The sequence below is a fragment of the Panthera uncia genome, chromosome E1 (genome assembly GCF_023721935.1).
Source record: "Panthera uncia isolate 11264 chromosome E1, Puncia_PCG_1.0, whole genome shotgun sequence".
Classification (NCBI taxonomy): Eukaryota; Metazoa; Chordata; class Mammalia; order Carnivora; family Felidae; genus Panthera; species Panthera uncia.
In genome coordinates this window covers 49,236,010-49,245,394 of record NC_064814.1, presented here as the reverse complement: position 1 = coordinate 49,245,394, position 9,385 = coordinate 49,236,010, and positions in this window count along the sequence as shown.

The following is a 9,385-nucleotide window of genomic DNA, read 5'->3' as shown; positions in this document are numbered from 1 at the left end:
GACCCCGCTTTTCCACCCAACCTGACTCCCGATTTCTCCCGAAGTCTCCTCCAGTTCAGTGAGCGGCCCGGCGGGGCGGGGAGGAATCAAATGCTCAGTTCACACGTGTCCCTGGGTCAACCTTGATTCCTTTTTTTTTTTTTTTTTTTTTTTTGATGTTTGTTTATTTTTGAGAGACAGGGAGAGACAGAGCGTGAGCAGGGGAGGGGCAGAGAGAGAGGGAGACACAGAATCCGAGGCGGGCTCCAGGCTCTGAGCTGTCAGCACAGAGCCCCACGGTGGGGGGGGGGGGGGGGGGGGCTCCAACCTACAAACCGTGAGATCATGACCTGAGCCACCCAGGCGCCCCTTGATTCCTCTCTTTCATTCCCCGAATCCAGTTCAAGCAGATCTGCTCTGCTTGAAACCAGCCCTGAATCTACCTGCTTCTGCCAGCATCCCGTCTGAGCTCCCTCCCCTCTCACCTGAACTGTCCCCTCAACCTCCTCCCCAGGTTTATTTTATTATTTTAACTTATTTTTATTTTTATGCTTTTGTCTCACTACGATCGCTTCTGTTTGACTTCCAAAGAGCATGTTTAAGAATATAATTAGACTGTGTTCAGAACCCTCCAATTAGTTCTGAAAAGGCCTGGGAGGTTCTTAGCTACCTACTTCGTCCAGCCAGCCGTCTCACACATTTTGCTGCTCACACTGGCCTTCCTGCTATGTACCCAACACACACACACACACACACACACACACACACACGGCTCTGCCCTGCTCCCACCCCAACACAGCTCATATGTTCCTGCCACAGGACCTTTGCACATGCTGTTCCCCCCCAATCCATCAAGCGTTTCCTGCCATTTTCATATGGCTCCCTCTCCTATCTTTCAGGTATCTGTTTTGTCACCTACTCAAAGAGGCTTTCTGTGACCATCCTTCCTAGATGAGCATCTGCCCCCAGTGACACCCTAGAGTTTCTCCCTCTGCTCTGCTTTTCTTCCTGATGTTTATCAATACCTGACATCTTGTAGATTCCTCTGTTTCTCATCTGCCTCCCCTACCAAAATGTGACTCCAAAAGGACCCCGGCTGAGTCTGCCTTATTCACTATTGTATCCCCAGCACCTGGCATTCTGCCTGGCACAGAGGAGCCATGGGGAACATTTGCAGATGAATCTAGGGTTGCTCAGAAATGCGAGGCTGAAAAGCACTGAGGTAAAGAAAACAAACACCGGGCTACTGCTTATTCAGAGACAAACGCAACCAGCCATCTCAGCCAATAAGACAGTGTTAGGTTCTCCCCTACCAGGCGTTACCTGCAAATGTATCTGGTTTTTAGATGTTTACAAAGGAGGTTACAATGACTAACTCAGGTCATTTATTGAAAAATGAAAAGTTAAAACGCTTTTAAAAACAGAAATAGAACATGGTCAAATGCCAGGACCAGCTGCCCAGTGAAATGTCACATCAACAGCGACAGGGACATGGCGGTGGGGGTGTAGGATTTAAATCCTCACATAACATGAAATGGAGCATGCTTAAAACTGATAAAGTGAATACAGAGCTGTGTACATTACTATTTATAAATATGAAGGTAAATCTGAAAAACAGCTTTGAAAAGACTGGAAACTCGCTAATGATGCCCAGGGGAAGCTCAAATAAATAATAAATAAATAAACAAACACTATGACTTTCTAACTATGAGCTTGTATTATGGTCAAAAAAAGTACATATGGGCGCCTAGGTGTCTCCATCAGTTAAGTGTCCAACTCTTGATTTTGGCTCAGGTCGTGATCTCACGGGTCATGAGATCGAGCCCCGTGTCTGTGCAGCCCATGCTCTGTGCTGGGCGTAGAGACTGCTTAAGATTCTCTCTCTCTCTCTCTCTCTCTCTCTCTCTCTCTCTCCCCCCCCCCCCCCCCCGCCCTTCCTCAGCTTGAGCTCACTCTCTCTTTCTCAAAAAAACTAAATATACTTACTAAAACATAGATAATTTCATGCTCAACATGTATACCATGATATATCCCAAATGCACCCAGGGTTTAAAATATAGCAATGAAAATTCTGGAGGAAAACCTGGGAGTGCTCCTTTATAACCTTGGGCCAGGGAAGAACTTTCAAGCTTTGACTTAATACCCAAATGCATAAAAAGTAAAGACAGAAAAATTTAAAACCCTGCATGGCAAAGACAAAACACCAAAAGCAAAGACTAACAACCAGCCGGGGAAACTATTTCCATCTCAAATCACAGACATCTCTTTAAGGTACAAAAAAGCTCCAAGGTGCAATTTCTAAACACCCAGTAAAGAATAGTGGCGAAGGATATATGAGAAGACAATTCACAGAAAAAGAAACACGAATAGGATTTAAAGCATAGTCAGCCTCATTCAGAATAAAATGCAAATTATAATGAAATTCTGATATCACTTCTCATCTATCAGATGGGCAAAAATCCAAAGGTCTCATAACACGCTCTGTGGGCCAAGCTGTGTTGAAGAGACACCTCCTCCCTCCTTGCTGATGACAGAAGCCCATCCAGCTCTTACAGAGGCAATTTGGCAGTTTCTATCCAAAGCACAAATGCATGTACTTTTCAAGGCAGCAATTACACGTTTGAAACTTACGCAGATGAACCTATCGATATACGTGTATATTAATAACTACAGCATTGTTGTAATTAATTGCAAAAGACTGAAGACAACCTGGGGCACCTGGGTGGCTCGGTGGGTTAAGCGTCTGACTCTTGGTTTCAGCCCAGGTCATGATCTTGAGGTTCATGGGATGGAGCCTTGGGTCTGTAGACAAGGCTGATGCTCAGTATCTGTGGGGGGCCCTGTGTCCCAGGGTGCTTGGGAGAGCTGACACCTTTAACTTCCATGTAACTAATAATCGAGACCCCCTACTTACACTGCCCAAAGTGTCCCAGTTTGGAGGATAGATCATATGGCCATCCCTTCGGGGACTAGATAAATAATTTATGTGGCCCCAATACAGCAAAGTATCAGACAGCAGACACAGAGAGAGGATGCTCTCTATGTATTGACAGGGAAATCTCTCCAGATACACTGCTAAGGGAAAAGAAATAAGCCACAGAACAATGTACACAGGGTGCCACTTTTTCGGGCTAAAAGTGGGTGGGGCTGGGGGCACCTGGGTGGCTCAGTCGCTTAAGGGTCCGACTTTGGCTCAGGTCATGATCTCACAGTCCGCGAGTTCAAGCCCCGCATCAGGCTCGGTGCTGCCAGCTCAGAGCCTGGAGCCTGCTTCGGATTCTGTGTCTCCCTCTTTCTCTGTCCCTCCTCCGCTTGCCCTCTGTCTCCCTCTCTCTCTCAAAAATAAATAAACATTAAACATTTTTTAAAAAGAGGGGGTGGGCATGTAGGGGGTTAGATATGATACCATTCACATTTGCTTGTACATGCATGACACTTTGGAAAGAAATACAAAATAACTGATAACATGGTTATCAGTGTGCATTCGAGAGGGGAGAAGAGACTGTGTGGTTGGGAGACTTTTCACTGTACACCTTTTCATAATTTTTAATTTTTGAGCGAAGTAAAAATAAGATTTTGAACTTATTCAAAGAATTAAGCTTTAAGATGCAAAAGAATATATATGGTCTAGGTCCTTCACAATGTTGATTCTTCCCTTCTCTTTAGTCACAGAGCCTCAATTTTTAGCCTTCACCTAAAGATTACATTTCCCAGCCTCTTTTGCAACTAGGTATAGCCACAGGACTAAATTCTGCCCAACGAAATAAATATAAGTGGAAATGTTACACAGGTCTTCTAGAAAGACTCCAAAGGGACAGGGCAGTCTTCCTTAATCCTATCACTTGGAATACAGTTGTGATGACTGGAACTCCGGCAGCCATATTAGATCATGAAGGCAAATGCCACCCCCTTAGGGATGTCAAAGTGGAAAGGAGCCTGGGTCCCTGATGATTTTATGACTCTAACATATCATCTTTGGACTTTTTACCTCTGGACTTCTTTGTTTGTGGGAAATAAATAAGCCTCTTGTCTAACACCGTATTTTTCAGGTCTCAATCCTTGCAGTTTAACCTAATCCTGATATATAAGCGCACCAGTGCACCAATAAAATACCAAAAGCCTGTTACTTTTGGTAAACCATTTTTTTCTATGATGCCAAGAGATTTTTATTTTCTTTGTGCTTTTTGGTATTTTCTGTACTAAGCATCTATTTTAATAACAATTGTCACTTTATTTATTTTTAAACATTTATTTTGAGAGAGAGCATGAGTGGGGGAGTACTAGAAAGAGAGAGAGAGAAAATCCCAAGCAGGCTCCGCACCCTCAGCACAGAACCCGATGTGGGGCTTGAGCTCATGAACCGCGAGATCACCATCTGAGCCGAAGTCGGATGCTTGACAGACTGAGCCGCCCAGGCGTCCAAACAATTGTCACTTTAAAACAATAACCTCTGCATGATTATAGCAAATGAATCTCCCGGCTTCTGGTTTTGTGGCAGGAGAATTTTCATTTCACAGGAGATGGTGATGATGGGGGGTGACATCTGTCAAAGCCACTCAGAGGGGCCCTTTTCTGGTGGCAGTGACTCCATTAACACCTTGGCTGTCACAGGACAGGCTTAGGGTCTGCAGGGTGAGGAACAGCCACCTGTTGCTTTAAATCGTGAACAGGACCAGGGCACCTGGGTGGCTCACAGTTGGTTGAGCATCCAATTTCGGCTCAGGTCATGATCTCGCGGATGATCTCGCGGTTCATGGGTTCGAGCCCCACGTCAGGCTCTGTGCTGACAGCTCAGAGCCTGGAGCCTGCTTCGGATTCTGTGTCTCCCTCCCTCTCTGCCCCTCCAACCCCCCTGGCTCTACTTGTCTGCTCTCTGCTGGGAAACAAGTTTGCACCGTCTGCAGACATTGACCGCAGGGGAGAATCTGTGTCCACAGGCCACGGACGATGAGGGTGTTGTGGGCTCCCCGCTGACTCAACCTGGGAGGGGTTGGAGTCCAGCGTTGGCTTCCCACGTTGCCAGGTACAAACAGTTCCAGAGAGAGAACCTTTCCAGAAACCTGTTGAAAGGGGCTCTGAGGAGACCGGTTACAGCCGTCGTACCTGATTCGCTGCTCCCAGATGCCTGTCGTCACGCAATTTGTGATTCACCCTTTTGGCCCGGTGCTTCTCCAGCCGGGCCCCCGGCCTCTGAGGGGTCAGGCACGTCTGTGGGTTCTCCACAACACAGGATATCTCTACGATGAGATGATGAACCTTCCTGTTAACTTTCCTCAAGGATCTTTATGGGGAAAGTCCCCGCTTTTCTCCTAAACTATCACTGATACGTTAAGAAGGGAATGTAGGATTCGCAACATTTTTTTAAGACCTCAAATAAAACTTTTAAGCCTTCAAAATAAAAGACCTTGACAAGGCCTTGTAGTACCCAGCTGCTAACTGTGTTCTGAGACCCGTGAGGTGCCATTTGTGTCCTTGGGCCTAGGGGAACAGGTCTGAAACCCTGGCTTAAAGGATTTCAAGCTCCCACAATGTGAAAATATCCTGGCCCCGTGAAGCGTCCGATCTCGTCTAAACAAATTCACCCAATCCCGTCATGAAGGAAGGGTTTTGCAGAAGATGGCTGGAGAACGTGGGTCTTTCCCTTCCCACGTGTTCAACTAGCGGCCAGTTGCCTCCTCCTGGCTGCCGCCCCCGCCCCCACGAGGGCTTTCCTGTTCCACCCCGACTTCGCCCTGCCATACCTGGTGTCCACCTCCGGACCTCCCAACTCTCAGTGCCTCCAGTGTGCCTGGGCTCCCGGGCCCCCGATTTCCTGCTGAAAAGTGTGGTGCCAAGATACGGCATCTGACCAACAAGGCAGGTCCCTGCCCTGGGACATCTTGTAGTCCTAGGGTGGGGTGGGGACAGGCATGAACCCCCAAATAACGCCCATGGCCGGATGGTTGTACGTCTGACAGTGGCCCCGGGGGAAAAGTGAAGGCCGCGTTGAGAGGTTATTTCAGGGGGACACGATTTAATTCGGGCGGGAGGATAGAAGGAATGCTTTGTTTTAGAGAGCATGTGAGCAGGGGGAGGGCAGAGGAGGAGAGAGAGAGAGAGAGAGAGAGAGAGAGAGAATTTAAGCAGATTCCACACGCTCACTGCAGAGCCCCACTCGAGACTCGATCCCATAATCCTGGGATCAGGACCTGAGCCGAAATCAAGAGTCGAACACTCAACTGGGACTGAGCCACTCAGGGGCCCTAAGGGAATGCTTCTTGAAGACAGTCGTATCTTATTAAGGTGACCCTAGGGTGAGCAGGGGGCAGGCAGGCAGAGGGCGGAGGCAGAGATCACTCCGCCGACTGCAAAGCTTTGGCTGGACAAGTTGGGTCAAACAACCCAAACTGGCCCCGAATGTGGCTTGGAACAGGCCGCCAGGCATTTAAAACAAGACCCTTCCAAGGATCTACTGTGGTTGTACCTTGCGATGTGACTTTTCCTTCCCGAGGAGGATGGGGGGGAAGGGGAGGGAAACCCACGCCGCCCTGAAATGCACGTGTTCATAGCCGCCATTTACTTCCGTACCTGCATCGGCCGCCCAGAGAACAGAGCAGAAAAGAATCTTCCCACTGAAGACCAAGAAGGGACCCAACCTGGACGCCAGTGGCGGACGAGGGCCCCATCTGGTTTGGCTCACTTGGGGGTTAAAACTTGTTTAGGTGGACGGGGCGCCTGGGTGACCCAGTCACGTACGCGTCTGACTTCGGCTTAGGTCACGATCTCCAGGTCCATGAGTTCAACCCCTGTGTCAGGCTCTGTGCCGACAGCTCGGAGCCTGGAGCCTGCTTCAGATTCTGTGTCTCCCTCTCTCTCTCTGCCCCTCCCCTGCACTCTCTCTCTCTCAATAAATAAATAAATAAACTTAAAAAAAAGAAGAGGCTTAAAAAAACAAATAATTTTAAAAAAGCAAAACCCCAAGCAGAGTTGGAATTTCAGATAAACAATAAATACTTTAAACATGTAAGTGTGGCCTACGTATTGCAGATGTATTTATGCTAAAATAAATTATCCACTGTTTACTCGAAATTCAAACTTAATGGGGTGTCCTGTATTTTATCCAGGGATCCGACCCGGCCTACATATCAGGCCGCCTCAACCCTTCATCAGCGCCTGGCAGCCCTGAGAAAAAGCCCTGAAAAGCCTCACAGCCCCGAGATGTCGTAGGTGTCACTTCCCTCCTACAAGGCTCAAACTCCCCACCTGAGGACAGGTTTGAGCTAAGATTTTTGAGGAGCCTGAAGTGTCGGGAAGAAAGGTAGCCGTAGCCTAGGGGTGCCTGGGTGGCTCAGTTGGTTAAGTCTCCAACTTCGGCTCAGGTCATGATCTCCAAGTCCATGAGTTCAAGCCCCATGTCGGGCTCTGTCTCTGTCTCAGAGAGTGAGAGAGAGACAGAATGTGAGTGGGGGAGGGGCAGAGAGAGGAGACACAGAGTCCGAAGCAGGCTCCAGGCTCTGAGCTGTCAGCACAGAGCCCGACGCGGGGCTCGAGCTCACAAACCGCAGGATCATGTCCTGAGCCAAAGTCGGATGCTTTTAACCAACTGAGCCACCCAGGCAGCCCCCCAAAATCTTCTTCTTGAAATTTTGAAGAAAGGTGGCCTATACAGGAGACTAAGGAGGAGGAAAGCCAGGAGAGAGCAGGCCCCGGGGTCCCTTGAGGGGATGGGGGGTGGCATGGGAGACATGGTGATGACAGAGTTGCACTGGGGCTGAGGGCCGCCCCTTGGCCTGTGTGATGGGGGTGCCGGGAGCCCCCCTGCCCAGGAGTGGAGGGTACAGAGGCCGTGGTGGTCGCTCATTCCACATCCGCACACACAGACCTCCCTCATCCTTTCCTGGACTCAGGGACAAGCGGTCAGTCACCAAGGCTCGGGCAGAAAGAATTCTGGGCAGGAGCTCTGGGACAGACAGACGCTGGACGGCCTCCAAAGCCCACCCACACCCCCAAGTGCTGCCTTCTTTCCAATTCCTGTGGAAAAGACCAAAGTAATCCCCAAATAAGGGCCTGCCCCTGTCAGCACCAGCCTCTGGGGAAGGTCGTTCTCGAAATGGAGAGCCGGTGGGGGCTGGACGAGGCAGGCTGCCCCAGGGCCCAGTGCGGCCCCTCCAGTTGTCACCCAGCAAGGGGATCCCTTGTCAGGAGGGGCCATTTCATGCCTGGCCCCCGACCACCCTTTACAAGGCATCTTGCTCGTCTCCACCGTCTGTGACGCTCGGCTCAGCACGGCCAGCAGCGCTGGGGGTGGGGTGGGGGGTCGGGGGTGGTGGCGCAGGGCCTGAGAGCAGACCTGGGGTCAATATCCCTGCCCCACCGGGCCCCTCTGGGCCCCTCTGCAAGTGACCCCCGCGTCCCGGGTGGTTGTGAGGGAAGAAGTGCAGCCCGTGCCTGGTGGCCTTGGCTGTTACTCACACCCGCCTGCTTCCAGGTGAGCTGTTCTGAGGGAGCCCTGAGGACGCATCCCTTGGGGGTCTGGAGCTGCCGAAAGGCATCACTGTCCCCACCGGCAATGTCTTCCTGAGGAAAATCCGTGCGATCGCTTCGGCCGGTTGTGGCACCCACTCGGTGACCCCCGCTATTCCCAGGCCGACGGAGCTCCCACTTTCGTTCAGGTGCGGGGGTGCCCTGGGTCAGGGAGGGTGACCTCCTCCATTCCTAAGAAGTCACGGAAGATGGCTCCATTCCCTTTGGCCGGTGGCCGGATGGGTGAGGCCACGAGACACCATTTTGGCCAATGGGATAGAGGCTGAGAGGGTTGGAGGTGGGTTCCGGGCAAGGCTTTCGAGCCGTCCTCGAATGTGGACGTTCTGAACATAAAGGTCGTGGCCTCTGGTTAGCGTGCCATCGAAAAAATATACGCACAAACTCCCTCTTGGCTAAGATGCATCTGAGGTCTCGATGCAGGAACTAATTGCTAAGCTTCACGGGACGGGAAATATCTCGTTGCTTTTCAAGTAATAAATCACGGCAGGTGCACTAAATGGCATCACTCTGAAGACCCACGCTCCCCAGTATGCTCTTCCTTCCCCGTGGCAGGTGCCAGATGGTGACATATCAACGGAGAGCTGGACGTGTAGGCTTTGGTGCCAGGCTGCTGGGGTTCAAATTCTTGCTTTGCCTTCTCCAAGCTGAGTTGTCTCAGGCGAATTATTTAACCTTCCGTGTCTCAGTCTCCTCTTTGGCAAGATGGCCTTGTACGTACCTCACGCAATGGTGTCCCAAGCCCTCCGAACCAGCACCTCCTTGGTGCCGGGCTCCCGGCTACAGGAGGGCAAGGCTCTATCACCTGTGAATCTGGGATCGTGCAGGAGAATCCTGATTCACACCCCATGGAACATGCCAGCACCCAGCTGTTCCGCTCACCACT